This window comes from Schistocerca americana, chromosome X (assembly GCF_021461395.2).
Source record: "Schistocerca americana isolate TAMUIC-IGC-003095 chromosome X, iqSchAmer2.1, whole genome shotgun sequence".
Lineage (NCBI taxonomy): Eukaryota > Metazoa > Arthropoda > Insecta > Orthoptera > Acrididae > Schistocerca > Schistocerca americana.
Genome location: NC_060130.1, coordinates 804,551,707 through 804,569,968, shown reverse-complemented (window position 1 = coordinate 804,569,968; position 18,262 = coordinate 804,551,707). Strand labels below are relative to the sequence as shown.

The 18,262-nt window shown below is 44.0% G+C and overlaps 1 protein-coding gene across 4 annotated transcripts in view; it reads right to left on the bottom strand.

The window, feature by feature from the left end:
* LOC124556685 (protein FAM102A) overlaps positions 1–18,262 on the bottom strand; it is a 460,608-nt gene that overhangs the window by 145,217 nt on the left and 297,129 nt on the right. The window lies entirely within an intron of this gene.

Below are 18,262 nucleotides of genomic sequence, written 5' to 3'. Positions count from 1 at the left end.
CGCGGAGATTTTCTCCGCCCGAGGACTGGGTGTTTGTGTTGTCCTGATCATCTAATCATCATTCGAGTAGTGGCGAGACTGGAAATGGGAAGATGGGAACTTGTATGGGCGCTGATGGCCACGATGTTGAGCGCCCCACAAACCATGATCATCATCATCATCATCTAAAATATTATGGGCATCTCTGGAAGGAAGGCAACGTAGTTTTCGTGAAACTCTGTTGGCAAAATTTAATGAAACTGCATCGCAGAAAACTGCGCGGTCATTCTATTGCCAACAACGTATCTCGAGTATGGCCCATGCGAATAAGATAAGAGATGTGAAACATGACCGTGTGCCGGCGCGACACATGTCATACTATGGAATGTAACACGGAGATTCTGGCGTATACTTCCAGCTATTGGGATAGCGTTATTACGGAAGCAGTTGAAATTAAATTAGTAAGTCATCTTAGAGATTCAAGTTTTTGGTTAGATTCAGCGTGGAATCCTGCGCTCTCTCTCTCTCTCTCTCTCTCTCTCTCTCTCTCTCTCTCTCTCCGTGGTCAAACAACAGAGAGACAGAATTAATGCTGCCTCATCTATTCATTATCGAAAACTTCTGATCATCTTTGGTTGCGTGATAGCGCTAGTGTTAACGAGAGAGAGAGAGAGAGAGAGAGAGAGAGAGAGAGAGAGAGAGAGAGAGAGAGCGTGGGCGTGTGCGCGTCCCATCTTTCCGCATGTGCTCTGCATACTTAGTCTTTCAATTTCCATCCATATCGATCTGTCACTGCATTTACACCTTGAGGTATCTCGGTGCATTCGCACCGCGAAAATTTACAGGGAGTCCACCTGCGAAATGTCGGCTGTTGTCGAAGGTGACACCCAGCTACATTCACGTAAGTTCTTTGAGCAAGACAAGTGTGACATATGAACAAACACAAAAACCAAAACGACGCACCACAAAGAAATTAGACGAATGGGACGGAAATCGGTATATAGACACAAATAAACTGTTACAATTCCAGAAAAAATGAATGATTTATTCAAGAAAAAGACCTTCACGAACTGAGCAAGTCAATATGCGTTGGACTATCTCTGGCACTTCTGCAAACAATTATTCGGCTTTGCACTGATTGGTAGTGTTGTTAGCTGTCCTCCTGGGGGATATCGTGCCAAATTCTATTCAACTTTCGTGTCAAATAGTCAAAATCCCGAGCCGGTTGGAGGACCCTGCCCATAACGCTCCAAGCGTTTCCAATTGGGGCGATCTTGCGGGCCAAGGTACGACATGGCAAGCACGAAGACAAGCAGTAGAAACTCTTCCCGTGTGCAGGTGGGCATTTTCTTGCTGAAATATAAGCCCAAGATGGCTTGCCGTGAAGCGTCACAAAACAGGGAGAAGAATCGTCGACGTATCACTGTGCTGTACGGGCGCCGCGGATGACCACCAAAAGGGTCATGCTATGAAATGAAATGGTATCCCTAGACCATCACTCCCGGTCGTCGAGCCGTACGGCGGCGACAGTCAAGTCGAATTGTCTTCCGTGGTGAGCCCCGATGACCAGCGAAGGCGTGTCTAGAGACGTCCCGGGCAGTCGTGGGGGGGATATCAGCCTGACTGTCGCCCACCATACATACGGCCGGGCAACCAGAAGTGATGGTCTGGGGGTACCATTTCATTTCGCAGCATGACGCCTCTGGTGGATATCCGCGACACCATTACAGCACAGTGGTACGTCGATTTTCTACTCCACATTTTGTTATCCCTCATGGCATGCCATCCTGGGCTTAAATTTCGGCAGAATAATGCTCACCCGCCCACAGCGAGAGTTTCCACTCCTTGTTTTCGTGTTTGCCAAACCCTATCTTGACCAACAAGTTCGCCAGGTCTCTCCGCAATTGAGAAATTTTGGAGCATTAGAGGAAGGACCCTACACAGCTCGGGCTTTGACGATCTAACGCGCCGATTGGACAGAATTTGGCACAATATCCCACAGGAGGGCATCCAATAACTGTACCAATAAGTGCCAAGCCGAGTAACTGATTGCGTAACTGCCAGACGAGGAACAACGCATTACTGAATTGTTCATTTACTCTTTCTCATGAACATAACAAACTTTTTTTTTCTGAAATTAAAATCATTTATTTGTCTGTATATGTACATCACATCTTGGTATTTCCGTCTCATTCGAATAATTGGGTCGTGGTGTCGTATTTTTTTTCTTTTTTCTTTATTTTTTTCTTTTTTCTTTCTTTCTCTGAGTGCAGAAAGACATTTCAGGTCTGTTAATGCCCGAATGGAATACGCAGCCGTGGAGTGTAAGCGTTCAAGTGACAGTTGCTGTGGCAACATACGGCAACACACATTTTAGGGTTGTGTAACAATGCTAGTAGTGAATACTGTTACGTAGAAAGCTTTGCGCTATAATTATCGCTCAGTAAGTTAATACAATTAGCTCGGCATTATTATATTTGTTTCTCCCAATATCGCGAATTTTTATTATCAGTATATCAGCAGCCCAGATGGAAGATTGATTACGACATGACCTTGGAAGAACTGACTTATTGCGTACTAAGGGACTAAATTCTATTCTGTGCAATTCTCATACCAAATGTCTGCGGAAGCCAAGTTTCATATCGACTGTTTGTGCACTCCTTGCCCCGCAACATTTGTAAAGGGGCAAAATCGCAACTCGTCAGACCGCACTACAAGTCGTCTTGTGAGTTACTGTCCGGTTTGTGTGCTGACTGGCCCATAGAATACATGCTCCTTATGTGCAGCTGTGACTCATGGCCTTTTGCGAGGCACCACACTCCAAATAACCATTACAAGCAGTTCCCTTCGCTATGTTCCCTCGGAAACTGGTTGCCATGGACTTGCATTCACTGACAGCAGCAGTTCCTGTTCGGTTTAAAACCGTTTGCCTTTGACAAGGCAGGATATTCGTGTCCGATCATTGTCGGTTAACATCTTTTACTACCAGTGTTCTTAGCCGTGTTACGCGACTACGAGTCGTACATACCATTCCTTGTACTCTCTTTCGACAGTGCGTTGATGTACCAAAAAGTGGGCAGCTAAATTCACTGTGTAGTCATGAGCACATCCTAACAATATACCTACTTTCTACCATTCTGTCACACGTCCACATCAACCCGCTTCCCTGCAGCCGGCCGCTGTGGCCAAGCGGATCTAGTCGCTTCAGTCCGGAACCACGCTGCTGCTGCTGCTACGGTCGAAGGTTCGAATCCTGCCTCGGGCATGGATGTGTGTGATGTCCTTAGGTTAGTTAGGATTAAGTAGTTCTAAGTCTACGGGACTGATGATCTCAGATGTTAAGTCCCACAGTGCTTAGAGCCATTTTTGAACCGCTTCCCTGCGCTGATTCCTTATAATCTGCTGGGAGACACCCACGCACCATTTCGCCTACCATGACTAAGGGCAGTGGTGCAGGGTCTCATAACCGTCTGGCACCAGTTCTACACCATCCACAGTCCTGTAATGCGACCAGTGTGTTCTTTTAATGGGGTAACTAATATTTTGTCCAGTGAGCTATTACGTTTGTGCATAAGCTGGTAGCGTTTTTGTTTTGCATGTTTGTATTCCCGTTGCTATGGGTTTATTTATCGATTGTAATTTTTAATTTGTAGTTCACTGTTGCTACTTGAGTTTACATATTGCCATTTGGAGATAGATAGTGGTGCTGTAGACGCTAGAAAATAGAGTGCCAAATGGAGAAATAGGAACATTTCCGATATATTCTTCTGTTAGAGTTCAGTACAGAGGTGACAGCAGCAGAGACAGCCAGAAAGATTTCACCGTGTATGGGGATAATGCTATTGGACAGTACGGTAAGAAAATGGTTTTCTCGTTTTAAGGAGGATCATTTTCACATTAGTGACTCTTCACGTTCAGTAAGACCTTCGAGTTTTGATGCATACCGTTTAAACACATTAAACACATTAATCCACAATGATCCACGTCAGTGTACTAGAGAACTGGCAGATGTGATTAAATGTGGTAATTCCACCGTCGTGCGACATTTGCATGCAACGATGAAGGTTCAAAAATTGGGCGTATGTGTAACGCATGCCCTAAGCCAAAATCATAGAAGTAAGTGGATGGCCATATGTGCGTCTCTGCTTGCTCGTCATCAACTGGTTCGTGAACAACACCGATCATTCCTATCCTCTATCGTTACTTGTGACACGATGTGGTGTATTTATACTAACTTAAGGAAAAGAAAGGAATGGTTGAGTCCTAACAAAGCAGCAACTCCCCGTAGAGAGAACTGTGCGCATCCACAAAAGATTATGTACTGCATCTGGCAGAACAGTGACCGTGTGGTGTAGGCCTACTACGAGTAGCTTTTCTGAGGTGTAACTATCACTGCTGACATTTACTATAAAAAAAAATGGCTCTGAGCAATATGGGACTTAACTTCTGAGGTCATCAGTCCCCTAGAACTTAGAACTACTTAAACCTAACTAACCTAAGGACATCACACACATCCACGCCCGAGACAGGAGTCGAACCTGCGACCGTAGCGGTCGCGCGGTTCCAAACTGTAGCGCCTAGAACCGCTCGGCCACCCCGGCCGGCATTTATTGTCAATTGAGATGTCTTGCAGATGCAGTCCAGGAATAGTGATCACAACTGCGTGAAGTGATACTACTCCGCGATAATGCCCGCCCGCATTCTGCTAGGCTGACAAAAAAACACTATATAGGAGATAGGTTGGGAAGTCTTTCCGCGTCATCTTTTCCCACTTGATGTTGCGCCCTCAGATTGTCACCTTGTCCGCTCTCTATCAAACAACCTTTATGAAACTTTGTTCCCGGATGAAAATGCTCTCAGAACATACCTAGACGAGTTCTTCCCCTCAGAACCACATGATTTCTACAGTCGCAGAATTGGAAAGTTACCCCAGCGTTTGCAGATTGTTGTAAATAGTGAAGTAGAACATACTATTGATGACTGAAGTCTTTGTTATGCGTATCTGTTGTGTTTATTAAGCTTATGGAAACACTCCACAAACTTTTGCATCAACCTAACAGAGTCCAGCGACCGATACCGCTGTGTACAAGGGACAAAGAACTTCGACACACAAATCTTTGCATATATATTATGTTTGTCTCACCAGCGAATTTTAAATTAAATCAGAATCTACTTCTTTCATCTACAGCCGTTTTTAATATAGGCGCTGCTAGCGCACAGGGGCTTCTCTTATCCTGTGCGTGAACACACAAATGATCTCATTAACCTTTGTGTACTGTCTACACTCCCCCCCTCCCTCCCCCCCTCCTCTCTCTCTCTCTCTCTCTCTCTCTCTCTCTCTCTCTCTCTCTCTCTCTCTCCCCCCCCCCCCCCTCTCGTTGCTATCCTTTTCTGTGAAAACTGGAGGAAAGAAAGACTAGAAATGGGAGCGTGAAAATAATAAAACAGGCGTGTAATAATTAAATCTTCAGATTACATTGTCACATCACAGTTTACAAGCGTTGCGGAGCAAAAAATCTCTGCCGCTTTTACAGTCCGTGGCTAAGCCAGAGTCGTTATTAACAACAACGGCATGTCACAGGACTTCGCAAAAAATAACAGGCATTGTTTGATGCAGACTATTGGCGGACGATTTTTCCTGTCGCCAACTACTGCTACTACGACTAACCCTCGACCAGCGATATCTGCGACTATAGAAGAGCTTCGAATACAGAGAGGGAAGGCGCATCTGAACAACGGGTAGTATTCAACGACTAACTGTTCGCCTATCCAGCAATGACAGACGCCTGCTGTCCAACTAAAGTGATCGAGTACGCAATCGACGATTGGTGAGCGACACACGGAAATGCGTTACCTCTGGACAGCTTTCCCGACCCCTTCCGAAGAGCGCTGATGAATTTTTCGTGTCTCGGCGGTAATCCAGGACGCTGTACTGCCGCGGAGTTTACCTGTCCCGTTGACGCTAAAGCAGCACGTTAAACCTCGATTTACCAGTAAACTTCCGTGAAACGCCGATACTAATTCTCCTCCGGCTTACAGTTTTTTCTACAGCAGTTTTGGATCCATAATCGGTTACAGAAGCTGTTGGCGCCGCGTAGCAAAGTTTCATCTTCACTAGTTCATGTCTGATTCGGAAGAGGTAAGGGCTGGAGATGAGTCTTCTTCATGCAAAAGGCTAGAATTTAGGAAAGTTGGAAGTTACCATAATTACAGTGTATCGGTATGACGTTGCAGATACGTCGTGCACTTTACCATAGGAAAAACCCGGTTGCATGGGTTGTCTGATGTGGACATATTTACGACAGAATTTGGGCACCTGTCACCAGTTGAACAAAACGGAAGGTGTTTATCCAACAACATCGCACTTCATAACGAACTATGTTGGTATCTTTAAATACATCAAAGAACGCTCTTATTTCACTACAACGCTAGCACACTGATTTACTGATGTATGGAAGGCGAAAGGACGATCCCGAAGACACCCAGGAGGTGAGCGTAGTTTGGTAACGATATGCAATATACATTGTGGTTACAAAAGTCATGGGGTACGTCCTAATATTGTGTCGGAATTTCTTTTGCAGGCAAAGTGCAGCAGCTAGACGAAGCATGGGCTCAAAAATGCGTTCCAGGTCCGCTGCAGAAATACTGAGCTATGCTCCTCTACAGACCGTCCACAACTGCGAAAGTATTGCCAGTGCAGGATTTTGTGGACGAGCTGACCTCTCGATTATGTCCCATAAACGTTCGATGGGGTTCATGTTGGGCGAGCTGGGTAGCCGAATCATTCGCTTGAATTGGCCAGAATGTTCTTCAAAGGAATCGAACAATTGTGGTCCGGTTACATGGCGCATTGTTATCCACAGAAATTTCATCGCTATTTGGGGACAAATAAATGAACATAACCTTTTCCAGTTAATGATCAGTTCAGTTGGACCAGAGGACCCAGTCCATTCCACGTAAATACAGCCCACACCATAATTGAGCCACCACCAGTTCGCACAGTGCCCTGTTGACAAGCTGGGTTCGTGGCTTCGTGGGGCCTGCGCCACACTCAAACCCTACCATCAGTTCTCACCAGCTGAAATCGGGGCTCATCTGTCCACGTCACGGTTTTCCAGTCGTCTAGTGTCCAACCAATATGGTTACGAGCCCAGAAGAGGCGCTGCAGGCGATGCCGCGCTTTTAGTAAAGGCACTCGTGTAGGTCGTCAGCTGACATAGCCCATTAAGGCCAAATTTCGCCGCACTGTCGTAACGGAAACGTTCGTCATACGTTCCACAGTGATTTCTGCGGTTACTTCACGCGGTGTTGCTTGTCTGTTAGCAGTGACGATTCTACGTAGACGCCGCTGCTCAGTCGTTAAGTGAAAGTCATCGCCCACTGCGTTCTCCGTGGTGAGAGGTAATACTTGAAATTTGGTGCCGGCCGGAGTGGCCGTGCAGTTCTAGGCGCTACAGTCTGGAACCGAGCGACCGCTACGGTCGCAGGTTCGAATCCTGCCTCGGGCATGGATGTGCGTGATGTCCTTAGGTTAGTTAGGTTTAAGTAGTTCTAAGTTCTAGGGGACTGATGACGTCAGATGTTGAGTCCCACAGGGTTCAGAGCCATTTTTTGTTGCTAACAAACAACCCTTTTTCTATGTGGATACATAGTTAAGGCTGGTGATCCGTCTACTGTTATACACTGGGGTCCAAAACTAAAACAACAAAACCTTATTTCCCCGTGTTGTGTCTAATTCACGATGTAATCACACATAATGTCAACAGATGTCCGTACAATCGTGTTTTTCACAGAAAACGACATTCCGGTAAATGGACAACCACGTCAACGATGATGTGGGGGCACCTATGAAACGAGGTAGTGTCTACCAGGTAGTTCCACATCCACAATAGCTATGCACACAGTCACAGACGGTGCAGTATGGCACAAAGAAGACGCCTACCAGACACACTGCGGTGGAGGACCATAAGAAGAACGGAAGCAGGACAGTCGCTAAATGATGTGGCCCGAAGGCTTAATGTGAATCGTTCTGTTGTTTCTCGGATGTGGCGACAATTTAGAGAGACCGAAAAGGTAGCCCGAAGACTAGGGCATGGCCGACCACGTGTGATATAAAAAGGAGAGAACTGTTCTTTGGCCGTAACGGCACGACGATACTGACTTAGTACTGCACGGCAATTGGCGTCTGACCTCGCAGCATTCACTGGACGTGTTGTATCGAAACAAACGGTGTACAGAAGGGTTCGGCAGAATAGCCTTTATTGTCTGAGACCTTCTTTATGTGTACAGAAGGGAACTTCTATAGTGGAGTCGTCAACATGCCACTTGGACAGTCGAACAGTGAACCAATGTTCTTTTCGCAGATGAGTCCCGATTTGGTCTGGAGAGTGAATCTCGACGCATTAGCATCTGGAGAAAATGTGGAACACCATTTCGGAATCCAAACATTATGAGAACCACTAACACCTCTTCATGAAACTGTACTGGTGAATCGGCAAGGTTTAACTGCTGTCAGGTATCGCGACGAGATCTTGGGACCTCATGTGCGGTTGTTGCGAGTTGTTTTGGGCTCAGATTTCGTACTGATGGACGATAATGCTCGACCTCAGAGCACGGTGGTTGGTGTTCTCTTGGAAACCGAAGATATTGTACGAATGAGGAGGCCTGTTGGCTCTCCCGCTTTGAATTCCCATAGAGCATCTCTGGGATGGGCTAGGGAAACAGGCTGCATCACGTCAGCATCTACCAACCGCTCTCCAAGACTTGCGAGCAGCTCTGCAGGGAGAATGGGCGTTATTGCCTCAACATGAGACTGATGACACATCTCTCAAAGCATGCCCCGTCATTGTCAGGCCTGTATTGCAGCCAGGCGTGGTAACACCCCGCACTGAGCACATTAACTAGTTGTCGGAATGTGTGTGCAAATCCGTTAACCTGGTAAAAACAAAGAACATCATTATCTACAGTAATGCGTGTTGCAGTTGTTTATGTTCTGTGTTATTTACGTTTTTTCTATTTTTCTATCACCTGTTTTGTGGCAAAATAAACGCAACCTTGCAAAACTTCCATTTGTAGCTTTACTTTTGGACAACAGTGTGAAACGGGGTAACTGTAAGTAAGTAACAAAAACACAGGCTTACAGGTCCAAACAGAACGCAAGAGAGCATGTGTACTGGGTATAAGGGCTATAAGTGCAGATATTTTTATTGGTGGCCGAGGACAGTGTACAGAACAGGATTACATCAGTATTTACATCATTTGCAGACTAATATTTGAAGCTATTACAAGCAATATGTTCTTAGTATCTTGTTAGTACCTTCATCTACACGCGGCAATAGCAAGCCACTGATGCCAGGCCGGCCGTGTGTGGCCGAGCGGTTCTAGGCGCTTCAGTCTGGAACCGCGCGACCGCTACGGTCGCATGTTCGAATCCTGCCTCGGGCATGGATGTGTGTTATGTCTTTAGGTCAGTTAGGTTTAAGTAGTTCTAAGTCTAGGGGACTGATGATCTCAGAAGTTAAGTCCCATAGTGCTCAGAGCCATTTGAACCATTTGAATGACGGATGCCATTTTCCCCAGGGCAGTAGGTCAGGTGTTGAAATGTGGAACGCAAACGGTTAGTCTATACTGATACCTTCAAATGGCTCTGAGCACTATGGGACTTAACATCTGAGATCATCAGTCCCCTAGAACTTAGAAATACTTAAACCGAACTAACTTAAGAACATCACAAACATCCATGCCCAAGGCAGGATTCGAACCTGCAACCGTAGCGGTCGCGCGGTTCCAGACTGAAGCGCCTAGAACCGCTCGGCCATATCAGCCGGCTATACTGATTGGTGTAGTCAACTTAGTGATGCAGTTGTGACCGCTCAGAAAACATCAGGTCATAAAGCTTGTGACGTGTTTGAAGACTGTTCGACTCAGAGAAAAACAACACACACACTTAGGTGTGTACATATTAAGGTATCCCATATAAAAATATCTGCATCATACCCGTTACACCCTGCATTTTCTCTTATGTATCCTTCTATTTGAAATCCCTTCCCGCAACCGATTATTAGCGTAAATAAAAGACAATCTACAGTGTTAAAAGCTTACGACTGTCTAGTTTGATGACCTAGACAAAGAATTTTTTAAATTGCATTTAATGATGTGGTTGGACAATGTAGCACGGTCTGGGCTTTCATTCACTGCAAATCAGCAATTTAATTGCAGCAATTTAGCACACAGTCTCACCTGCGCAGTAAAATTTATTTAACGACCGGTTTTGGATGTCAAGCACCGTCTGTATGTCCCGAGCCTGGGACTCAACGATGGCTTCAACACCACCTGTAAACTGAAAATTGCTACTTTACAGCAGAAACTGGTCGTTAAATATATATATATATATATTGCTCTGTAAGAGAGACTGTGTACAGCATCACCATATTTTGGTCACTTGCCATTGTTCCGTGCCACCAAGATAAACATTACCATGGACAATTGACAGTTTATTTTCCAGGTAACTGCAGGTATCTATTTTGGGTTCTACTAAATAATCTCTATGGGTGGCTGCACAACTCGAGACGGCCAAACAGAAAATCGAAGGTGGAATTACCAGTGACAAGGTTATCGTCAGAGCGCCTTATCGATCTGCTGTAACGGCAACCACTTGCGTACAGAAGGGTCATCGACGTATTCCGTGAATAGGTAGAAGATCGCCATAGTCACAAAAGCATATACTGTACCAGAACTCATGTGAATCACTAGGTTTTAGCGTACTAGAGGGTTTTCTATATTTCATTCTTAAAAATAATAGATTAAGAATATCTCAAAGCGGCATTCATTTGTTCGCAAGAAAATCAAAGCGAAATTACCGTGCCTGACTTTGTAGCTCGTAGGGTTTCATTAGGCGACCTAATGATTCACTGGACCTCATGGCTAGGCAGGAAATTGGGTAGTGATAGACGTAGGTTATATCTCTAGGAACAATTTCGATAAAAAATTCATATTTTTGCTAAATTTCTTATTAAATATTACTGTTGCATACTTAGAAAACTATTAAAACATCGCTTTGTCGGTTGTTCCTATGATGTGAAACTTTCAATAACATGCTGGTCGGCCTAACCCTCAAAACAGGTAACTCTGTAGTAAGCTTAGTGATTAACTTATGCATTGTTATCAACTCACAAGTTTCACACACAAGCCTTTACTGTCTGCCGGATGTCTCCACACAAAGGAACGTTCTCTGAATTTACACATATAGATGTGTATTAGTTTGAAGCACATATAAACATTTATTCCCCGCACTGTAATTATTATTTGAGCTTTTCCTTATGAAAATAGTACATAAAACGTTATCTAAATTCTAATGATTTATGAAACATTAAGTGAAAATTGCAAGGCTGTGACCGCTGTGCTGGTGGGTGTGATACCTGTAATATGGAATCGCTCATGACACAGTCTGAAAGCCAGGTTAGAGTTTAGCATCTCATAGACAATGAGATCATTAGAGATGAAAGATCATTTATATTCGGAGCAATCACTCAGTGGGTGAAGTAGGGCGAAACGAATCGAATGTGCTTTTATCGAAGGAATCGTCAAGAATTCACCTGACCTATCTTAGGTGTAGCAGCCCTTTTTCTGTTTTCGCTTTTTCGTCTAATAGGTGAAAGTTTGATTTTTTTTTTTTTTTTTGCACTCTGACTGTCATTGAAGGTTTTTACTTTTATTTAATATTGTCCTGGCTAAGTATCAGTTTGATTACTTTTAAAACCCAATGTTAAACGTGGGTCACTACACGTATAGTCTTCCCAACTGAGAGAAAAAAATCTTTAGTAGCTTTACTACCAATGTTTACAGACGACGATACTTTAACCTTTCGTTCAATTGTTTTAGTTACGAATCGCTAGTTTGTTCTTGGCATGGATCACGTAACCTTAACGTTTATTAATCTAAGTTAAATTAATGTTCAAGACTTGTATTATGTTTCAAATTAACTACGTCAGTTTATTGACAAGAATTATTGATAAACAGGTTCACTCATACGATCTCATTCAAAGAAGTTCTTTAATTAGATGTCCAAGTAGGATTCCCGCTAGCATCAGAGATGTTAGACAATATCCTGTCACTTTCGGTAAATAAGTTATTTCTATTTAATATCCGCAAACTGTCATTAACTATGATCACTAGTCGCGTGAAGTTAAAGTTTCCCACTATCACAATTCAAAGTCCGAATCCGGTTAAAATTCTCAATTCAGTAAAGCGTTTAAATATTCACACGAATTGACATTAAAGCCAAAGAGACTATTCACCTTCCCGTTTATCTAATCTGATAAATGTCCAAATTAAAGTCTTGAATTGACAATCCTCAAAATCAATCTCGTCACGATCTATTCTTGATCCCCGTTTAATAAAGTCCCAATTGTTGTTCTCTAAAGCTGTACGTCCGAAATAACTTCTGCACTAGAACAGACTAGAGACTGGAGTAACGTAATTACAACGTATGGCTATTTATACTTCAATAAACACTATCTTTGGTGTCCCAAACCTACGTTCTATGACTATAATATTGATTTTCTTACGTAATGGAATAACTAATATTTTAATATTTTCTACTGTTTTTCCCCCTTCCCATGTTTCTAAAATCTATAATTAAATTTTCCTTTTCTTTTGCTTTCTATACTAGATATTTCCCTCTATTTGTTTTTTATTTATTTTTCGTAATTACTACTTCTGGAGGGACTTGGGTCATTTTGTGAATTGATATTTTAATGACATGGATGCTAATTTGGGAGCTATTTTTGTTTTTTCAACACCGAGAGGCGCTGTAGGTGTTACATCGGGCAAGCTATAAAAACGTAAACCAGTGGCAGGACAGGGATTTGAACTCTGCTCCTCCCGAACAAGACTTTCGTTAATCACTGGAAAAGGGATTTTCCTCTTTAATTCTCTTTTCTTTTTTTTTTTTTTTAAAAAAAAAAAAAAAGGTTAGTTCTCAAACACATTTCAGTGTTGCGCAATCTATGTTTTGTGTTTTTGTCATCCTGACTGCTTTCATTTTACAGTTCCTTCCTGGAACACTTTCCACCATGCGTTAACTTCTCTTTACTCTACGAACAAGCAAACGACGATACACGCAGTCGTCTTTATTACGCGATACTACACGACGTCGTAAAGAAGTGGTACGAGGTCTAACCACTTTCAATGTGCCGTCAAAGAGTAAACGGTGGGCGAACGTCAGAAAAGCGGTTTCTGACATTTCAGCTACACTCTTATCAGTATGCTCTAAGCACAGCACGGTGCCTTTAAGGCTAACGGCCATTCAGGAACGTTTCACCTCTCTCCGTGGATACGTCACACACAATGCGCGTACGGCGAGCACATTGGAGCACCGCTTGTAACTTTCTCCTTTCGGCAGTAGCAGGGAGATTGCGCAACCGATGGCGGCGCGGAACGGCGAGCATCTGGATGCTCTCCCTGCAACTGTCGCAGGAAAAAGCTGCCACGCTGACAACTTGCGAGCCAAGACACGCTGCTGCGTCCCACGCTCTTCCGAGCCACACCACCACAGTCCGACAAACAACATATACGAGCCACAAATTCGAACATGATCGACTTCAAGCCGTGGGCTATAAGTTCCAGATTCCGTTTTTACTCAACTTTTTTTAACATCAGCTGTGCCTCAAGAAACGACTACTTTAATGAGCACAAGAAATCTATAACGCTAGTTTTGTACCGGAATTGTCCCAAATACTCAGAGCTTTGTCGTCAGTAACCGATTAATAATATCACCACATTCTTCTTTTTAAAAATCTGTGAAATTCCTTGGAGGCAAACTTCGAGCATTTCGAATATGTTTCCCACAAGGAAGCCGCCTCATTCTCCTTCATCTTAATTTTGCAGATGATACCAGAGAATTCTATTGTGATGTAAGACAAACAGTATGAAAATTTAAAGAAAGAAACAGAAAAAAATTGTCTAACTGCAGGAACGGATTTCTGACTGGAAATGGAGGAAAAAAAGGTCCTACGAACTTGTGTCCGGAAGTACATCGTTACCACGGTAGATGGCACTGACGAATGAAAGTTCCTCTGACCACATGCCATGTGTTCCTTGTATGTTGTAGGCTGTGTGATTGACGCAGCGCACCGCAAGCACACGAATAATCCGGTATTCATGCTGGCAACAAGCGGAGAACGTGTTTTGTGTACGGCTAAGCAGATGGAAATAGTCGAGAACAGAATGGCTATACCAAAACAAGTACCTTCAGAAGCACCATCCAGATAATACAACATTCCAAGCCCTTCTGGGCGTTTCTGTGATCAAGGGTCCTTTCAGACAGATGAACGTACACGGAGGCGGCGGACTATACGTACACCAGAGTTGGAGGACCATGTTCTACAGGATATCAAGACGAACCCTAATACGAGCTCAAAATTTGGTGTACACACATTCCGCCGCCTCCCTGCACGTTCGTCTGTCTGAAAGGACCAATTACCACACAAACGTACAAAAAGTGCTTTAAATGTTGTGTGATGTGGTTGGTGTCTGTGAGGGTACCTGTTTCGGTATAGCTATACTGCCTCTCGACCGTTTTCATCTGTTTGGCGGCACACAATTACTATCTCGGCTTGTTCCCGACATGAATACCGGATTGTTCTGCTGTTTACAGTACGCTGCGTCAATCACACAGCCGGCAACACACAAGGAACACACGGTACGTGGTCAGAGGAACTTTCAGTTGTCAGTGTCTGCTACTGTGGCAATGATGCATTTTAGGACATGTTCAAAGGACCTTTCTCCTCCATTTACAGTCAGGAATCAGTCACTGCAGTTTGTCGGTTTTATTAATGTTCATCCTGTATTAGCAATGAAAACTCCGGACGCAAAGTGGTGAAATTCTTACTGTTCACTGCTAATCTGGCAGTTATGTAGAACAACGAAAAAAACTAGATTAGCCGTGGATGGCCTACAGAAGATTGTGTGGGAGGTACATATGCAGCTACCATCGTGAAACACAGCACATGGAAAATATCAATGTAGCAAGTAATCTGCTGAAGAGAGAGAATCTCTCAATTCTTCCCAATATTTTTAATCAATTTGGACTCCCTCATATGTAATAACACTGAATGCACAAACGCAATGACTAAACGTACACTAACCGATCAAAAGCATCGGGACACTTATAGTGGACATTAATATGGGATGCTGGCACCCTTCTTCTTTAGAATGGTTTGAATTCTGCTTGGGACACTTTCAATAGAGTGCTGAATGTCTGTGATGCAGTAGCATTCCATTCTTCCTCAAGAGCCTAAGCCAGAGCACATAGTGATCGTTTACAAAGCCTGGAGCAAATACCACGTTATAATTCAGCCGAAAAAAGTTACATTGGGTTCAGGTCACGACTTTAGGTTGGCCAGTCCATTTCAGGAATGTCACTGTACATATACCACTACCTCTCAGATGATGCTCTACGACAGGTTGCAGTGTCATGCTGATACAATCCGTCATAGTCTCCGAACTGTTCCTCTACCGAACACAGTACAGAATGCAGTGAAATGTTTTCACATCCTTCCACATTTAGTGCTACCTTGATCTCAACACAGGGACTACATCCTAACCACGAAAGACACCACCGCACCATAACACCATTCACACTCCGTACTTCACTGTTGACACTACACATTATAAAAGGTAAGGTTCAATAGCCATTCGCCAAGCCCAAATCCTTCCATCGGATCGTCACAGGGTGTAGTGTGATTCATCGCTCCAAATCATTCGTTTCCAGTCACCCAGTGTCCAGTGGCGTCACTCTTAACAAAACCTCAAGCGTCGTTTAGGACTGACTACATGAACACGTAGCTCACGAAGAGCTATTCGACCACTGTAAACCATTCTTTGCGAGTTTTCAAATCTGTGTGGTATCTTATGCGACTTAACTGCTATGGTCATCAGTCCCTAAGCTTACACACTACTTAACTTAAATTATTCCAAGGACAAACACACCTACCCATGTCAGAGGGAGGACTAAATTCCGCCGGGATCAGCCGCACAGTCCATGACTGCAGCGCCTGCGCGGCACCATTCTTTGCAACTCCCCACGCACCATTGTCGTTCTAGCTGGATACTTGGTAGCACTTTTCGAAATCACGAGTTATTCCTTCCGCAGATATCAAGCGATTTTTTTTACAACCACCCCCACAATGCTCGAGGGTCCCTGTCCGCCAATACATGAGTTCTAATTAGTCTTTGTTTAGCTGTTGTCATTCCTTCGCGTTTCCTCTTAACAGTCGACTTGTGCAGCTTTAAGAGGGCTGAAATGTGACTGGACGATTTTTTTAGTCAGCCGACATCAAATGATCAGTCAACGTCCGAAGTCACTGAGTTGTTCTGACCGACCCATACTGCAGTTACTGCTTCCCTACTGACACCACAATACTCTCCGCCTCACGTTATACACGGACTGGCAAGATAAAATCCCCATCGCCCCCTCCCCTCCCTCAGATTTAGTGATAAAATGGCCCAGTGGATAGCCCGCCAAAAACCGAACATAGATCAAGCATAAAAACAGGAAGGAGGAGTACTGAACTTTGAAAAAAGAAACAAAATAGAAACAGTGAACGCCCCAAGCTTAAGATGTTCAACATCGAGCGATTTGCAAGAACCGTGTCGTCGTGGTTGTGCAGTCATGGTGTTGGTCGGCAAAGCGGGGAATCCATGTTCAGATCTCTCTCATGCCCAATTCTTCTTTTTGGCAAAATTTTGAACTTTCCGTCCGGCCATTGCCGTGTCTGTTCTTCTGTAATCTTGGAAATTGTCATGCTATATACTGGTTATAGAGTATGAGTGATGTGGTAAGAATATATTAAAGTCGCAAGTAAATGTGATGAATAGTGAAAGCAGACGAGATCCCGCATAGACATTCCACGGAAATGAAAACAATAAATAAATCGGGTGAACTATGTTACAACACAGAAATTCATGACAATAAGAAATGTTAAAGATTTGTAGAAATTCAAGAATCAAAACTTCCAAAACGGAAAGCAGGAGTCATAAGATGTCGTGCTTGTGTAGAACAAATAGGTGTTCGTACTTCTGGAGGTCCCTTCCGTACACCTCGCTGTTGCAAACGGACGCTGCATCATGACACAGACAGAAATTTGAATACGGCGAACAGACACGTCAGTGACCCGACGGACGGTACATAATTACGTGAAAAAAATTTTCCACGACGCCGCGGTTATTCACATGCTCTCGATGTTACACGTCTTCAGTTTGGAGAGTTCACTGGTTCTATTTTGCTTCTTTTTACACAGTTCAGTGCACCTTCTTCCTGTTATGCTGATCTGTGTTCAGTTTTTGATGGGCTATCTAGTGCGTCATCTTACCACTAAATTGGGGGGGGGGGGGGGGGTTCGATGGCGAATTTCTCTTGTGAGTATTATGTTCCGGCGTCTGGAAACGAGCATCGAGGAAACGGAAAATATCGTCGACTGTTTGCGTGCTACTGTCGTGAGCCACTACTTGAAATGGTTGAAGGACGGTGAAACCACCAGCAGACTACAAGGTGTTGGACGTCTACGCCTCATCACAGAATGTAGAGGCTTTCCCTCTCTATAGGGCAGGCAGGCGGCGATCTGTGGCAGATCTGGCGATAGAGTGTATGCAAAAGTTTTTTCGAATACATCTTTCAGCTCACTATGTTGAACATTGGGCTCGGCAGCAGACGATACCTGCATGTTCTCATTTTGACCGAAAGACATCGCCATTTACGATTGCAGTGGGCACTGGATCATCAAGATTGAACCGTGGATCAATGGAAACATGTCGTCTGTTCGCATGAATCACATTTCATGTTACATCAGGTCGATGGTCGTGGCCCGGATACACAGTCACTCAGGTGAAAAGCTGCTCGAAACACGCACCGCTCCACTGACGCAGGCCTGTGGGCGCAATGTCATGTTATGGATGATATTCATCTGAATTTGAATGGGACCTATAGCATTAATGACAGGCACCATGGTAACTGTAGATCACATGAACATTATTGAAGACCACATAAATCCATTTACGTTTGACTTCTTCCCCGACGGCAATGGCATCTTCTAGCATAACTGTGCATCCCAAGGCCAGCATCGCACCACAGTGATTTGAGGAGTATGTTAACTCAAGTTGGCCATCAAATTCGCCTAATCCGTACCCGATGGAACTCATTCAGGAGGAAATAATTTCTGCCACTGACTTTAACTCTGATTTTGAAGCAGTGCTGCTTATACGTCAGGTCCATGTTCACGGTAAC